This window comes from Notolepis coatsorum (genome assembly GCF_963971535.1).
Source record: "Notolepis coatsorum genome assembly, chromosome: 3".
NCBI lineage: Eukaryota > Metazoa > Chordata > Actinopteri > Aulopiformes > Paralepididae > Notolepis > Notolepis coatsorum.
The window spans coordinates 163,708,102-163,727,170 of NC_140167.1; the positions used below are offsets into that span (position 1 = coordinate 163,708,102).

A 19,069-nucleotide genomic window follows, 5' to 3' on the forward strand; every position below is an offset into this window, starting at 1 on the left:
TGGCTCTCATATTTGCGAATACAACAGCGTTCACCCTGATGTAAACAAAACAAGTCATTGCGACGGCCATATTAGACTGTTACACATAGCCATAATTTAAGATATAGTTTATGCATTCGCAAAATATGAGAACTCTGTCATTGAAAGGGCTTCTACAACGGAAGACAACCGCTGCCGCGGGCGGCGCAACTCTCTGCCGCGGGCGGCGCAACAACACACAGAGCGGCAGCGCGGTCACGTGGCCGTGTGGCCAATCAGAGAAACGCTGAACGAAAGGCTGAACACAAGTTGGTTGCCTTTAATGTTCACGCGTTTGGCAGGCTCTCTTGGAATCTTATAGTATATTGAGATTCAAATTTTTTATTGCCTATATTTATTGTAATGTAATTGTAATCCCTATAACAGATAGGGCATACAAACCCTCATCTGCACATTTGTTTACACTGTTTATTTTTCTTATATTTCTATATTCAGATCTAATTTTATTGCCTATATTCACATCTTTCTACTATTACCCTGCCCATACCTGTACTGCCCCTCCCCTATGCTGCTATGACTATGACACCCAAAGAGATCAATAAAGGAATATCTTATCGTAGAACTCTAACCATGGTTACATCCTGATTAGAATGTTCAATAACAAGTATACACTCTATACTCTTTAGTATGTGCTAAGCTGTAGGTCTGGTTCAGTGCTGCCCTACTTCTCTCCAGCACTGTTGCTGTTCATGACTGAGGAACTATAGTACATGAGCACGGTGTGTGAGGCTATTGCATAACCCAACCTAAAGTTGCACAGAGCACAGTATTTGTTCATCATTGTATCATTCACTCATGCTATGTGTTTGCACTATTTAAATATAAATAATTTTTATATTCAGAGTTAATTATATTGTTTACACTGTTCATGTTTTCCTCATATTTTTATATTCAGATCAAATTGTATTGTCTATATTTATGTCTTTCTACTATTACCCTGCCCATACCTGTAGGCTACTTCCCCTCCTCCCTCCCCATGCTACTATGATGCCCTCAATAAAGGAATATCTTCTCTTATTAGACTTGAAAAAAAGGATCCTCACTATGCTACTATGTATATATTACTACCTACTATGCTACTATGTCTATATTACTACCTACTATGTTAATATGTCTATACTACTACCTACTATGCTACAGTACTATGTCTATATTACTACCTACTATACTATGTCTATATTACTACCTACTATGTCAATATGTCTATACTACTACCTACTATGCATCTCTCTGAGTGCCTGCTGTCCAAGGTGATGGATGTCTCGGGGTCGCACAGCCCACTACAATCACGCGAGCTGTCTAACGCCTGTCCCGTCTCCCTGTCTCCCTGTGAGTTGCTGTCCCGGAGTGTTGACCGGAGTGTCGGACGTCCCGCGATGAAGGCCGGGAGGATGCGACTCTCTCTGCGTGCCCTCCTGTCTCCCTGTCTCCGGCGGTCTCGTAGTGGTGACCGGAGTGCTGGACGTCCCACGATGATGTCGGGGAGGTTCTGACCCTCTCTGCGCCGCCCCCCATCTCCCTGTCTCCGGCTGTCTCGGAGCGATGACCGGAGTGTTGAACGTCCCGTGATTAAGACGGGGAGGACGCGACCCTCTTTGCGTCGCCCCTGTGCCTCAAATAGATTCGCTATCAGCTCTATCTTTAATCTTTCAAAATGTTCAGTTGCTATCGCTATCAGCTCTATCTTTAATTTTTCAAAATGTTCAGTTGCTATTGCATGCACTCATCTGTGTTTCACTACACACATGAGTGCATGCTTACCAACTGTTAGTCTGCAACACTACTATCACCGACATCTAAGAAGGGAGATCCCCCCTTGAATGGCCCTTCTAAGGTTTCTCTCCTCCACACTGCCTGTGGAGCATTTTTTCCCTATTGTTAGGTTTTAGTGAGTTTTTCCTTACCTTCGCGTGGGGTATGTCTGGGAGTGCTTGCATTCATTCATTTATTTGCATTTATTTTTAATTAGTTGGACCTTATGGTGTTCTTGTTTTGTTCTTGACTTATTGTTATGTTTCTTCTTGACTTGTTTAAAGAAGACATGTCCGGCCCATGGGGACATTAACGATAGGTTATAACTATAACCAAGTTCTGTGAGTAATGGTGACGCTCAGCGTCACTACTGCACTATACTTCACTCGTGCACGCGCACTGAATAAAAAATTCCACAATGTACCTTTACATCCCAACATTCGTCTGACCACACCCCTATCAGCTTACCTTCATAAGCAGGTGTGTGGCCACCTACTCGCCTCCTTCCCAAGCTTTGAGATCAAGGGCCGCAGCGGCGTCTGATGCTGAGCGTCACCATTACTCACAGAACTTGGTTATAGTTATAACCTATCGTTCTGTTTCGTATGGTTCTCGCTCAGCGTCACTACTGCACAAGGGAGGCTGAGCGAGAGCCATAGCCCGACAAATGTACCTCGCTGAGGCCCCCCACAACCATCAGATCGGGGAGGACCGAGCCCCCCCGACCCTCCCTAATGGAGGATACCCCCCCTATTGGAGGGTCACGGGAGGGCGACGGACCCGACCGTGCGAAGAGGCACTCAAGCAACTCAACGCACAGGGTGAGCAGACCGTGGCTTGACCCCACGACTACACACATGCACAACCCGCATGCCACCCGGGAACGAACGGAAGGAACAACCTCGTTACCGCCCCCAGAAATCACGGGGTCAAGAGGAAACCCAACCCTGTGGCAAGGCCGTAGCAGCGGAGCGCGAAGGAAGACCCAGACCCACTGAAGGGACTGGATCCCCTGGAAAACGGGGGCCCGGCGAGGTCAATGACGCCAGGCATCAAGACCCCACCAGGTGGCCACTTAGTGACACCACCCCCCACATCGCCAGCGTATTCGGATAAGGCCCCTCCAAGAGCGGGCCCTTTCCCCCCAATAGCACACCGCCTGGCACACTGACCCTGCAGAACAGGCAGTCAGCATGGCCGTAAGCACACAAAAAGGTCACCCAACGGAAGCAGGCAGCGCACCGGGGAAACCAGGCAACAGGCTGTAACCTGAGCCTGGAGCACTGCGGACGAGACAGGCGCCAAAGGAGTCAACTGAAAATAGCCGCCCCGGCGGATGGGGCGTATGCTGGCGTTGTTGATCACCATGACAAAGCCTCCATTAAAAAAAAACCACCCAGAGGGGTTGAGGCAGAGAAGGCTGACATGATTGGCAGACGTCATGAACGTGCAGGGGCACACTCAACCGGGTAACCCGGGAGTTGACTCTGCTCCAACACACCAGGGAACCAACCACCTTGTCGTTAACCTATGCGGTGGTTGTTCCTATAACCCCTCAAAACAAAAAGGGTTATTCCAAGTCTACGGTATCAACAAACTTTACTTCGGACCGGACCCGGCGGCCTGGGTTACACAGGGTTACTAGAGGAGGTCCCGAAGACCACCCCGACAGCCCTCCCTCCGCCATGCGTGAGAGAGGAGCGAAGAAAAAAGAGAACCAGCCCCCATAACAGTGCCAGGTACAAAAGAGTACCCAACAAGGGTCTCTATAATGCCCAACCTTGTGACACCCCAGGCCGACCCGGCATTTTTCCCCCCCAAAAAAGCCCAAGTCCCTCAGGGTACCAGAACAGCAGATCTGCATAACCCGATACGAATACAATGCACGCTACCCACAGAACTGTGAACAGGGTTTACAACAAAACCAAGTCGTGTGTGTGTGTGAATCCTACACCCACATTCCATGTTGTACATAGAAAAACACTGATAGAGAGAGTAACGGCTAGGCCGTGGAACGTGTGTATACGAGCATTACTGCAACTAACACAACAGTGTTGTAGCTCAACATTACTTCTTGTGTAAGCAACAGACCATACAACCAGCTTCTACCTGCATGTGGAGTGTCAGGCCGAGATAGAAACCTTTCTATAACCGAGTGTATGCTGCAGACCTTGCTTAAGCTCATAACACGAACGTAACCCTTCTATCAATGTATACTAGTGCAGATTCACACTTTGCAACCTCATCATATGTTTTGGTGAAGAAACACACAATTTGTTTAACAAAAAATACAGTCCCCCTTTAGAGGGGACTTTTTATTTATGAGCAAACAAATAATATGAGAGGCCGGGGAGGGGTAAACAGAGGGGACCGCAGGGGAAAAAAGTCACTGGGTCTAGCGGCGTCTGCTGCCTCGAGCCGCTCGGGCTTTGCCACCCCGAGAAGCCCCGGAGGGACGGTAGATAATCGGTTGCTGGCCACGGCGATCCCTACCGTCTCCTCCGGTCGTAGGTGGGCCGGCTGCAGCAGCAGCACCGTCTCTCCTCCTAGCCTTCTTCGATGGGCCAGCAGTGGCGGTGGAGGCAGTAGCAGCCACGGCGGAGGAAGCTCGACGACGTGGAAGCCGTCTGACTCCACCGGCGATGACGGGAGGGGGAAAATGGGGTTGGAGCACGGATCTCTCCTCTGCCATCTCTCTGCACGTTGAGGTCATCAATTGCAGGGCCTTCCCGAACAGTCCAGCATCGGAGAGGGTGGCCGTTAGAAGAGGACCTCTCTTCTTCTCCGGCACACAGGCCTGCTCCAGCCAAAGGTGGCGCTGGGTTAGAGTTGCCAGGGCGCGCACTTTCCCAGCGGCTATGGCCTGCAGCTGAGTCAGATGCAGGACAGCTCCTGCCGCCTGGGTGAGCTGGTCATGTTGGACATCAGTCAGCTCCGTGCCGCCCGTCATTATCCCGGATATAAATCTTGCCAGCTGCGCGACATTAGACGCGGCAGCCAGATATTGTGTACCAGAGATGAACGACTGGTCGCTCCAATAAGCCAACCGCCTAGCCGATTTTCCTTGAAGAACCGGCTTGCATAACGGCTCCCACACCACTTCCGGACAGAGGAGAGCGGCCATCGGCATATCAAGCCGTGGCACGCCCTCTCTCATACCGTCGACCAAACCCACCACCCGCGTAACCGGTACGTAGGCGGGGGTGAGGCCCATGATGTGGGACACCACCTGGCCCCGACGAACATAGGCCCCCATTGAGGGGAAAAATGGGTAGACAACGTCCACCCCTCTCACCGGGCGATGTTGCCAGAGATGACCTATTAGATCATCAGGGACAGGAGCAGGCAGTGGCTGCGGCAACGGCACGCCGTTTGCAGCGGCCGCCACCGCCATAAGCTTGGGGAACAAAGCCCGCAGTTCCCCCTGCAGACTTTCCTCCACCGAACCCGCATCCCTCACATGCAGCAGGCTTCGACTGGTCAAAGAGCCACAGTCTGATGTGGCTGATAGTAGGGCATCCTGCCGATGAGGCAGAGGGTTTTCCCCGACATCCTCGAACAAGGCGCCCCAAGGAGACATTTCACCCCCCTCCAGTGTTACCTAGATGGGTGGGATACTCGTCTCTACTGGGCCTTCAAACAAGAACCCGTCTGCCTCTACCATGTAGTCCTCTGTTTCCATCGGGCAGATAGAGACCGACGCATCCTCGCTGGTCTCCAGCAATTCACCAAACCCAGGCCGTTCGCGTCTGCAAGCCACCATCTTGCGACGGGAGCGAGCAGACACAAAAAGTTTGCGTCTCAAAATCCTCCGGAACCAAAGGAACCGGCCGCTCAACAGCGGACGATTCCCCGGAAACAGAGGAACCAGAGCCAGGACCAGGCCATCGCAGAGACGACAGTGGCTCTGCGACTCTCCGAAGTAGACATTATGACTTAGATTTTTCTATCGAATACTTATGAGAGAAGAAAAAAATAAGCACAATGTAAACACGTCTCAACTTTCTTCAACTAGCAACCTCGTCAAGTGGGGATCTACCAAAGGCATTTCCTTGTGGTGAAAGCGAAGAAGGAGGCGAGTAGGTGGCCACACACCTGCTTATGAAGGTAAGCTGATAGGGGTGTGATCAGACGAATGTTGGGATGTAAAGGTACATTGTGGAATTTTTTATTCAGTGCGCGTGCACGAGTGAAGTATAGTGCAGTAGTGACGCTGAGTGAGAACCATACGAAACAGAACGTGTGTTGTCGGGCCTTACAAATAAATTTGATTTGATTTGATTTGATTTATGTCTATATTACTACCTACTATGTCTATATTATACCTACTATGTCAATATGTCTATACTACTACATACTATGCTAATATGTCTATACTACTACCTACTATGCTAATATGTCTATATTACTACCTACTATGCTAATATGTCTATTATTACATACCATTAATATGCTAATATGTCTATTATTCCCTAACATTACTATGCTAATATGTCTATATTACTACCTACTATGCTAATAATAGTATGTCTATATTACTGAGCTGAGAGAAAATGGAGAAAAACAAAAACCACTATCTCCTGTGATATCTGCAAAGATGCTTTAACGTTAGGTTATGACTATAACCAAGTTCTGTTAGTATAGCGACGCTCGGCATCACTAGTCTGCACTATCTCGCATATGTGCACGCGCACTGAATAAAGACCACAAATGTACCTTTAATCCCAATATTCGTCTGACCACACCCCTATCAGCTTACCCATATAAGCAGGGGTGGGGCCACCCACTCGCCTCCTTCCCAAGCTTTCGCCACAAGGCGAGGTCAAAGGCTGCAGCGGCGTCGGATGCCGAGCGTCGCTATACTAACAGAATTTGGTTATAGTCATAACCTAACGTTCTGTTTCGTATTAGCTCTCGCTCGGCATCACTAGTCTGCACAAGGGAGGCCGAGCGAGAGCCAACGGCCGACAAATACACCCCGCTGACAGCCCCCCACAACCATCAGAACAGGGAGGGCCGAGCCCCCCCGTCCCACCCTAATGGAGGGCACCCCCCCTATTAGGGGCTTCATGGGAGGGCGACGGACCCGACCGTGCAAAGAGGCACTCAAGCAACTCAACGCACAGGGTGAGCAGACCGTGGCTTGACCCCACGACTACACACACGCACAACCCGCATGCCACCCGGGAACGAACGGAGGAACAACCTCGTTACAGCCCCCAGAATCACGGGGTCAAGGGCAAACCCAACCCCGTGGCAAGGCCGTAGCAGCGAAGCGCGAAGGAAGACCCAGACCCACCAAAGGGACTGGACCCCCTGGAACGGGGGCCCGGAGAGGTCCATGATGCCAGCATCAAGACCCCACCAGGTGGGCACTCAGTGACCCCGCCCCCCACATCGCCAGCGTATTCGGACAAAGGCCCCTCAGCCGAGCGGGCCCCGTCCCCCCAATAGTACACCGCCTGGCACACTGACCCTGCAGAACAGGCAGTCAGCATGGCCGTAAGCACACAAAAAAGGTTAACCAACGGAAAAAACCAGGCAACAGGCTGTTAACCCTAGCCTGGAGACTGCGGACGAGACAGGCGCCAGAGGGGACAGCTGAACACAGCCGCCCCGGCGGAAGGAGCGTAAGCTGGCGGTGTTGCATGACCAAGCCTCCATTTAAAAACCCCCACCCCGAGGGGTCGAGGCAGAGAAGGCTGACACGATTGGCAGACGTCATGAACGTGCAGGGGCACCCTCAACGGCGAACCCGGGAGATGACACTGCTCCAACACACCAGGGAATCAACCACCTTGGAGTTACCCAATGCGGTGGTTGTTCCTATAACCCCTCAAGAAAAAACTCCAAAACACACCTGCGGGTATACACCGGCTATACCGCAGTACAAGTGTTTCAGTTTTCAAAAAAGGGTTAACCCAGGCCTACGGGTCGACAAAACATTACTTCGGACCGGGCCTGGCGGTACGGGAAGCACAGGGTCACCAGAGGAGGTCAAAGACCACCCCACAGGCCCCTCTTCGCCATGCGTGAGAGAGGAGCAAAAAAGAATGGAGAACCAGCCCCTAAGCACACCGTACTTGGTATTCCCAGGCGGTCTCCCAACCAAGTACTAACCAGGACCAACCTGTGTAGCGGCCGAGATCCGACGAGATCGAGCGTGTACAGGATGGCATGGCCGTAAGCCATTACGACAGTGCTGAGTAAAACGTACCCAACCAGGGTCTCCATAGCGCTTAACCCTGTGACACCCGGACCGACCTGGCATTTTTCCCCCTGAAAAAAGCTCAAGTCCCTCAGGGTACCAGAACAGCAGATCTGCATCCCCGGCGGACAACGGGTTCAACTGATCCGGACCAGCATGACCAGAACCAGTCCCGTGCCCTAACCACGCCGACATGCCTACTCCAGGAGAAAGGGCAGATATGCGTGTTGATCTTAACATGAAAAGAAGGCGCCACCCAGATGTTTGGCCGAACCGCGCCCGGTGGCCCACCCCCAGGGCGTGAGACCCCTCTACATATGTTCAGATCCATTCCGTCATCATCCCCCAGACATGAACGAGAATCCGTTGACAACCCACCCAGGTCATGGGATGTCGTCGTCGGAAGAGGAAAAACCTCCATCTCAGTTGCTCTATAAAAACGCTGTTTTAACCTCAAGCAACCAAGGCGTGCCAGTCAATCGCCTGTTTACAGCGAGCTAGCACTATACGTGCGTCGGGACACACCCGCATCAATGAACAGGCTATTTAGACCTGTCATTGAATCCCCAAGGCGCCCAGGGGAACGACAAGAGGGGTGTGACACTTCCTAACTCCAACTCTTTTTTAATAGAAAAGAAGGAAGCACCAACAGTATGTATCCCAGTCTACACAGCCGGGGGTAAAAACATTTTTACATCCCACCACCCTCCCATAGGAAGAAGACGGGGATCCCCAGAGAGACTTCCCACGCGAGCTGTACAGATTGAAAAGAATATATTGCACCTTGAGCCATGTAAAAAATTGGTTTTAGGGCTCTCCGGGGAAGAGGCACTGAACCCATACACACTCAATAATCGAATTGAATCGAATACATACACAATAGAATAGGACACCTTCTAGAGGGTCCACTCACTTTGACAATCTGAGGAGGAAGGCTCTGTACTCTGATGGAGGCTCCCTCACATGGAAGGAGGAGTCCGAACTCACAGAAGGCCCGAATAGGCGCTTGGTGAGGAGGAGCCCTGACCACCCCCCCGAAACAGATCCATCACATGGACCTGAACAGCACACGGAAGTCCTACCAACAGAGACGCGCACGGTGACGTACTCTATGGCGGGGGAATTTCTGCGGTGCACACGCCCAATATTCCAGGCCGTGGGACCAGGAAACTCCCTCCCCCCCCCCCCCCACCCCCCCACCCCGCAACGTGCCGAACCGCAACGTGACAGGAACCTTGAAGGACAGGGGGTGTACCCCTGACCGACAGAAACAAGGGGGAGAGGAAAGGTTACCAGTTCACCCCTTTACGACCCCACACCCATGATACGATGTAATGACAAAAAGAGAATATGACACAGTCATAGTCAGCTCTATGAAGCGTTTGACAGCTTCACACAGCGCATGAGCTAACCTGCTATCTGATTTTTACTAAGGAAAAAACACAGAATAGAGAGGGCTCTCTAAGAGCCCCGGTCCAACATACACATGTGCTTCTGTGGCCAGTCCAACCCAGTTGTAGGTCACATGACACACACAACCCATCATCACCTACAAAAAATGGCAAAAACACTCTACAGAGGAACACCGTTTTTCATAATGAGAGAATACATAATTCTCGATTAGTATCGGCCACAGGCCTTGCTAAGCACACACGACAGCGACCGTGAAAATAAAGTTTCTCCAGCAGTTTTAGCACAACCTCAGCAATCAAGCTAAGGGTTACATCGCATCCCTACCACACAAAAGACACAATGTAGTGCAACAATATGTCTGATAGGAGGATGAAAAAGTCCCAGGGAACCGGGGGGAAAACACAATCCTCCTGCTTTACCCTTAATACGGCCAGTTAAAACAGGAAAACCTGTTAATATGTGAACACACTGTTCATTGTCATCACAGGCTGAGAAAAGAACATTATTTTACTCACTTGTCACTAAGCATAGCTTCATAGGTTAGTTACCTTAGTTGTGAGTACACGGTACATATAAACACACATGATGTTTCTCACACAACAACCAGACCATTTTCACATCTGTAACAACAACCAGATTTGCACGGAGAAGCTAACTGCCAGTGACAAAGACAGTTCACACATAACTCGCGTCGTATCCTAAATGTATTGCAGCAACACACGTTTTGGGAAAACATCGTTATTCACAAGACATTTAGAAAGGTAAAGCCAGAAGACGTGTTATAAGGTCTGGCCAAACCTTGTCCTACCCGGAACGTAGATCAGTGAAGTGCAGTCTCAAGACCCCGTAGACAACACAGCCGCTCCTGTGTTGTTCGAACTGGGCAGCGTCGCCGCTCCAACCCGTCGCTACAGTCCTCTTTGTTGACGCAATCCTTGCCGTCCTGGCTCAGGGCAGGGTCGACGAACATCCCCTGTCAAAGATGACGTCGTAGTCAAGAGTGTAAAACATGTTATAATCAAAGCACGTTCAACAGAGTAGCATTAAGCTAACGGCCGATCCAACCGTCGGTCGCTATTGCCCCTGCTCGCGAGACGCCGAGCGAACGGCGCACGCGACCAGAGGGGAGCTCACGGCGGCGCGCGAGTAGCCGGAGCTACCTCGCGCTGGCCTTGTCCGATAGCAGCAAGCTAACGTTTCCTAGTGATCACACAGCTAGCGCCGCAGCTAACAGCTGACTGGCTAACAGTAGGTCCAACCTCTGTAGGCCACGCAGTGATCCCAGCAGGCTAACGCCGCAGCTAACAGCTGACTGGCTAACCGTAAGCTAAGCAGCTATCACCTGAACTTGTACACAATGATATAACACTCACCCAGACAGGCCGTCGTTCTGAAACACTCCTCACTTTTTAAGAGAAAAGAGAAACAAGATGTCAACACAGCTTTACAACGGTGATTTTACCAACACCCGACGGAATCAGCACAATACCAAACTGGCCTGTGTAGCTGACTTGAACATAGATCTTCCGCTATCGAACATCTTATGCACATATCTCCTTGTGAAGGAATACTCTCATTCGGATATGAAAGATGGGGCTTAACACGGGACAGAGAGATACCCACTCGTCCAGAAAACACAGGGATCACCAGTGTTAATGGTCGCGGCCCACTAGTTAAAACTAAAATGGCTTCAGACCAAGGTCTTCTGTCGCCTAGGAGGCTGAACAAAGGACCCTAGCCTGGGGCCAGTTTTCATAAACATTGTCAATTAGCCCCCATAACACTAACAGACAAGTGGAGCCTGCCAGCAAAACATAACTCACCAAAACCAGGAACCCACCGCTTCTCACAACAGCGGCGCGTCCTACAGCCCAGCTGTGCCTTTACCGCAACCAGCACACAGCAAGGACTGCAGTTGGAAAAGCATGTAGCGGCACGAACTCCCAATACGAAAACCGGTGGAGGATTTTTAGAATGATCATCATCTTCCAGACACTCCAGTACGAAGACAATATCGCCGTATTTTCTCGAAATAGTGAGAGAGAAAATAAAGATATGATGTCAACGTATCCTTGTTTCCCAACTCTGCTCCTAATTCTTTCTTCCATCATGGTGTCAAGTGTGGGGATCTACCGAGGCACTTCTTCCTTGTGGTGAAAGCGAGAAGGAGGCGAGTGGGTGGCCCCACCCCTGCTTATATGGGTAAGCTGATAGGGGTGTGGTCAGACGAATATTGGGATTAAAGGTACATTTGCGGTCTTTATTCAGTGCGCGTGCACATATGCGAGATAGTGCAGACTAGTGATGCCGAGCGAGAGCTAATACGAAACAGAACTGCCTATAACAAAACGATCCGCTTAGTAAGGAAAAACTACTTCTCTAAAATGATTACAGTAAACACTGGAAATTCCAGAATCCTTTTTTCCACTATTGATCAACACTGCCCCCACTCCTCCGCAGTCCTCAACAGTTAAATGTGAAGAACTTGCACTATTTTTCAACAACAAAATAACTTCGATCAGAGCCAGCATTACTCATGATGGAAATAAAGCTGATTACAGCAAACCGCGCAATATAACCATGAGAAGATTCACATCCATCACATTAGATGAGCTTTGCAAAACTCAGGTGTCTCAGAATGTAACCCCTCCACCTCAGACATCGATCCTGTACCTACAGCTTTCTTTAAATTATTTAATAGTGTTTCAAGCCCTGTTCTAGACACTTCCCTTAGAAATGGTATTTTCCCTGATGCTTTTAAAACAGCAGTTGTAAAACCCTTATTAAAAAAAACTAACATAGATAGTAATACACTGCCAAACTATAGACCGATATCCAACCTCCCATTCATTAGTAAAGTACTTGAAAAAATTGTTTCAGTTCAAATAAATTCCTTTCTTGAAGAATACAACATCTTAGAAGAATTTCAGTCATCTCATAAACATAGCAAAAGTATGACCATTTATTAATCAAAACGATGCTGAGAAACTAATTCATGCATTCATATCTAGCCGGTTAGACTACTGTAATGCACTTTTCACAGGTCTCCCTAAGAAAACCACAGAGAGGCTTCTCATCGAAAACTCTGCAGCCCGACTACTAACCAAAACCAAAAAGAGAGAGTCCAGTCTTAGCTGCTTTACACTGACTTCAAGGTCCTTCTCCTTACATACAAAGCCCTAAATGGAATGAATGAATGAAAACTTTATTTAACAGATTGCAGAATGGGTACAATACAGTACGGCTCAATACACACAATTGTTAAGGGGATGCAGACCAGAGAAAGACGTTTGTCTTGTTTACATCAGGGTCCCCCATTTTCAATTCATAGTGACATTTATGACATACACGGCATACATGACATCATGACATTTATGGCATAGGGACATACATGACATACAGGTATATAGTACTGTTACATTTGTGACATATACGATATGCAAATATACAGTACTGTTACCCATATATCCTAACAGAGAATATATACATATGATGGGGAGGAGACTGTACATTAGGAGGGGGTGGGTGGGTGGGAGTGAAATATACATACAGTGGGGAGAGAATATATACATACGGTGGGGAGGAGACTGTCTATTAGGAGGGGGTGGGGGTGGGGGGGTTTGGACATTTACGGTGGCCAGTACGGTGGACAGGGACCTACAGTAGCTACATTGCATGCCAACACTCTAATAAATTACATGCCAGCAAGAACGCATGCGATCATCAGCTGCTGGACTACTAGAGGCTCCCTGTCAAAAGAAGATTGGTGATGCAGCCTTTGTCAACTATGCCCCAAAACTAAGGAACAAACTGCCCAAAAACATCAGGGAAGCCAATTCGCTAAATATCTTCAAAAGACGTCTTAAAACTCTCTTTGCTCAGGCATTTAAATGAAACATCAGGGATCTTGAAACAAATGATATATTCGTATTCTGCCTACGTATTTTATGCACTTCCTGTAAAATTCACGTGTCAGTTCTATGCTAATTTCTGTCATTTAGAACTGAACACCATTTAACTATTTTATTGCACTTTTTTCTAAGTGAAGTGCTTTGAGAAGCTAGTAAAGGGCTACATCTGCTCCTCCCTCCCCATCAACCTGGACCCCCTGCAATTTGCATACCGCCCCAACAGGTCCACGGAGGACGCCATAGCCCATGTGCTGCACACAGCAGCATCACACCTGGACAAGAGGAAGGGGAACTATGTGAGAATGCTATTCATCGACTACAGCTCGGCATTCAATACCATAGTCCCCTCCAAACTCATAGCCAAGCTCAGGGACCTGGGCTTGAACTATGACCTCTGCCAGTGGGTCTTGGACTTCCTGACGGGCAGACCCCAGGTGGTGAGAGCAGGCAACTGCACCTCCTCATCCATCACCCTCAACATAGGGGCCCCCCAGGGCTGTGTTCTGAGTCCCCTCCTCAACTCCCTGTACACACACGACTGTGTGGCTCAGCGGAGTAGCAACACAATCATCAAATTTGCTGACGACACAGTGGTGGTGGGCCTGATCTCTGCAAACGACGAGAGGGCCTACCTGGAAGAGGTCAAGGTCCTGGCGGGATGGTGCCACGAAAACAGCCTCTCCCTGAACGTCAGCAAAACAAAGGAGATGATTGTGGACTTCAGGAGGTCGGGGGTCAAGGACTACAGCCCCCTCAGCATCGACGGGGCACCGGTTGAGAGAGTGAACAGCTTTAAGTACCTCGGAGCCTACATATCCGAGGACTTGACATGGACCACACACATTGACAGTGTTGTGAAGAAGGCACGACAACGCCTCTACTTCCTCAGGCGCCTAAGGAAGTTCCAAGTCAGTCAGAAGATCCTTAAGAACTTCTACTCATGTACAATAGAGAGCATCCTGACTGGCAACATCACCTCCTGTTTTGGAATAGCACTGCACAAGACCGAAGCAGACTACAAAGAGTGACACGTTCAGCCGAACGCACAATTGGAGGGGGGCTCCCCACCCTCCAGAACATTTACAACAAGCGGTACAGGGGCAAGGCTAAGAGAATCATTAAGGACTCCAGCCACCCGAACAACTGCCTCTTTGAACTGCTGCGGTCAGGCAAGCGATACCGGAGTCTCAAGGCGAGCACAGAAAGACTCAGAAGAAGCTTCTACCCCCAGGCCATCAGGCTGCTCAACGAACAATGAACACTACACAACAACCATCAAACGCACATCGCACACACATCCACACGCACACACTCACTTTAAACAAACACACTGTAGCACCCACTCCCCACACTTTATATTTATTGATAAAGGATTTGCACTACAACTCGTACACCTTACTGTAAATTGTACCTAAATTGTACCTCATCCCATTTCTGCTTTGCACTATATAGTATTGTATATTAGTACACTGCATAGTATATTGTATATTATATGGTAACTCAGTTGCGTCTATTCTGCATCGAACATTGTACATATGTCTATACTGAACACTGTGACCTCATTTTCTACTTCTAATTTACATGCTATACTATGTTATTTGATACTTATCTTGTCTAGCACAGTCTCTGGAGCGTAACAGTAAGAAGCATTTTGTATAAAAGTATTCTGTACTTCTGTATGACAACTATTAAAGAAACTTGAAACTTGAAACTAAGTCTAAAACAGAATCAAACCTTAAACAGAGCTATTGGGATGTGATTTGCCTTACCTTGCTGCTATCTTTAAAAAAAATTTTTTTATCTGTTTTATGCTTGCCAATTATGTTTTATATGTCTGCACATTATGCTCATTTTATGCCTTTTTTCTGCTGTGAAGCACTTTGAGCTGCAATTTCTGTATGAAAGGTGCTATACAAATATTTAAAAGTTAATATTATTATTATTATATTACTACCTACTATGCTTATATGTCTATTATTACCTAACATATTACTACCTACTATGCTACTAATATTACTTATCTACTTATATGCACGCAAGACTGTAGCACTGTTTCAAGTCAACATGCATGTTTGATGCACATTGTTAATCAGCTGTAAGAGTTGTACCCTTCCTGCTGACTTGTCGTACAGAACTTGTAAGTCGCTTCGGATAAAAGTGTTCAGCTAAATTACCAAATGTAAAAATGTCAAATGTTATCAGCAAGGGAACCTGTTGGTCTGAAAACACAGCTTTTGCACATGAGCCTACAGTGACATATAGCCTACTTATACAACATTGTTGGTTAAAAAAGACTGATACGGTTTCAACATCAAGTCCTTCATATCTGTTATTGGAACTTATTTTAAATTTTTTTTTACATGCACAACAGAAGGCCTTCACGTGTTTGCAGAGAGAAGAACCCTCGACTAACCACTAACCTCGACTAACCACCCAACTCGAAGTGGCTCTCTGGAAGCTGATTGGTCGTGGTCCAGTAAGGCGGAAGTCTGCAGACTGGGGGATTCCCCGAGGGAAGTTCCCAACTCAACTACACTACAATGTAAAATGTACATTTAAGTACGAAACGCACCATATAATCCTCCTCTCCTGTGTCACGTACACTCCGCTGAAGAATGAGAGACGTCGTGGTGTCCAGACTATATTTTGACCTTATTGGAGCGAAGGTAAGGATATAATGAGACAATTTGTTCTGTAGAAGCGCTCCTTATGGTTATGTTGTGAATGAGCTGCGACCTCCTGCTGGAGATGGACACTTAAAACACTACAAACAACACGGACCTGCGTTTAAAACACTACAAACAACACGGACCTGCGTTTAAAACACTACAAACTTTGAGTTTTAACTCGCACTACAATGGGGTTATGGTCGCATTTTGCGTCTGAATTATGAGTGACGGGAATTATGAGTGACGGGCATCTCTCGTATTGAGACAGTACATTTTACATTGTAGTGTAGTTTGAAAATTGAAAATGGGGGACCCTGATGTAAACAAGACGAAAGTCTTTCTCTGGTCTGCATCCCCTTAACAATTGTGTGTATTGAGCTGTACTGTATTGTACCCATTCTACAATCTGTTAATAAAGTTTTCAATCAATCAATCAATCAGACATTTTATAAAGATCGATCAGTTATTGATCAACAGGGCAGTGATTAGTTCTGTTTCTTGTTTTGTATTGGACTGTAATAGTAGTCTGGCGTCTTATTACAGTAGTTTAAATGCGCAAATATACCTGGGAAATATAGTGTGACATTTCTGTTTGGAATGGATTTTTACACCAACTGACCTGAATGGAGTTTCAACGTGAGCTTCAACATTAAGAGGCTAAACTTATGTGAAATGGGATGTTATTGTTATCAAACACATACGTCCTACGGTATGATATTAGACAGAGTCTACAGAAACAATAAACTATTAATTATAAACTGCTGTGCATTTTTGTGTCCATATACACACATGGTACACATTACAAATATTCTACAATAAGTTCCTCTTACATGTCGAACTTGTTTCACTGACCAGGGGTACATAGCCAACATGTCCTCACAGAGTCAAAAACAAAACGAGAAAATATAATTTTATATAAATAATATTCACATTTTTAGAAGTTTCGAAATGTAACTTGACCTTTGACTTTGAACATTTGTCTGTTTGTGGTTTCACTTGCACCTTGACAACGCCCTGCACATCATAGCTATTATTGATCAGTTATTGAATTTAGTTATTTAATCAGTTATTTATACAGTATATTATATTTATTTAGTTAGTTAGTTGGTTAGTTAGTTTGCAACACAATTTTGTCGTCAAGGTGGTGGAGGTTGAGCCTAACAGGGTTGTGCTAACGTTGTCTTATTGAAAGAAAACACAAGCATTAATAATAATATAAATTGTTGTCATTTCTTAACACTCCTGTGTGTATTTAGTTATAGGAACAAATTAATTCAATTTAGGAATAATTTGTTTAAATAATCCTCTGTTATTTCAACACATATTTTGTAAAACCTAATTTATTCTCTCTTAACGATTTTTGAATGCATTTTCTTTTATGGATTAGAAAAAGGTGCACTGATGGGCAGAAACATGTCTGTACATATGAAACCATCATAATATCACATATATGTATGAAACCATCCTAATATCACATATATTTATGAAACCATCCTAATTTCACATATATTTATGAAACCATATCACATATCAATCAATCAATCAATCAAATCCTTTATTTAACCAGATAAGCATCATTGAGATTAAAATCTCTTTTTTCAAGAGCGATCTGGCCAAGCAAGGCAGCAGAAAGTTTCAACAAAAAAGAACATCACAATAAAATACAGATAAAACATTTACAGCAAGATCCAATTTCAGGCAAGTTATCAAACAGGCAAGTTATCAAACACAGTTGTAGTGATGCACTGATGTGAAAATTGTGGCCGATACCGATAACCGATATTAATATTGCTGTTCTGGTCGATACCGATATTTACCGATGTCGATATCTCTGTATAGAAAACACTTTTTTATGATAATCAAATAAAGAGCTATTTTCCAAAACGCATAATTTTTTTTCTTTTGTAACTTATTTTCAGAAATTACTGATATTTTGAAACCATGTAACATGTAAAAAGAAAAAAAATTTTTATATTTTTTATATCGCCCTATCTTGATATCGGACCGATACCGATGTGTAAAAAAACTGCCATATCGGCCGATATTATATCGGCGGCCGATATATCGTGCATCACTACACAGTTGCACTGTCAGAGGGAACTGAATGCGTAGTTTTCATTTTTAAATGGCTTTAAATTCTCTGAAGATGACCAGTCCTGGCAATTTGAGGTCCTACTGTAGCTTGTTCCAGGATGAAGGAGCAGCATATTTAAAAGCCCTTTTTCCCAATTCCGGTCTCATAGAACATCCAGTTTTAGAGCATCTTGACAACGAAGGGCATACTTGTATTGCTTAGTGCACGGAAGCACGCTTAGGTACGAGGGAACCAGCTTAAGCAGAGCTTTGTGCACACATATATTTATGAAACCATCCTAATATCACATATTTATGAAACCCTCCTAATATCACATATTTATGAAACTATGAAGATATTGTTACTCAGCTGCCAGAGTTGTACCCTTCCTGCTGACTTGTCGTACAGAACTTGCAAGTCGCTTTGGATAAAAGTGTTCAGCTAAATGTAAATGTAAATGAAACCATCCTAATATCACGTATATTTATGAAACCATCCTAATATCACATATATATTTATGAAACCATCCTAATATCACATATATTTATGAAACCATCCTAATATCACATATTTATGACACCCTATAATACCACTAATATTACTAATAATCTTGAGGCATTAAAACGATTTAGTGCCGATGGTTGCAATGTGTTTTCGAGACCTTGACCGATTCAAGATGCAAGATCCACAAAAACCTCATTGTCTCATCGTCTTTGATTAGTACTATATGGTTGGCTCGTTGTCAAGACCACCATTTTAAATCAAACTGGTAACCTTTTTTAAATGAGACCACAGGTTAAAACTACAATTAAAAAATAAATAACATTGGAATGATTTTATTTATTGTTATTTATTTTTGAAAGAGTAAAAAAACAAAACATAAACAGGTAAATGATGAGTATAAGTGGATCTATTTATTCATTTTTATTTAACTAGTGTGAGAAGGTTCATTTGCACCTCTGTGTCATCCTTCCTCCTCTGCTCTGGTTGTAGTCGTACGGTT

General features: G+C 46.1%; 1 protein-coding gene across 2 annotated transcripts in view; it reads left to right on the forward strand.

The window, feature by feature from the left end:
* The first annotated feature begins 15,841 nt into the window (after positions 1-15,841).
* tank (TRAF family member-associated NFKB activator) overlaps positions 15,842-19,069 on the forward strand; it is a 43,218-nt gene continuing 39,990 nt past the window's right edge. For both annotated transcript variants that reach the window (XM_084310185.1, XM_084310186.1), the window contains exon 1: positions 15,842-15,989. The gene's annotated coding sequence lies outside the window, so the exon portion shown is untranslated. The remainder of the gene's footprint in view (positions 15,990-19,069) is intronic.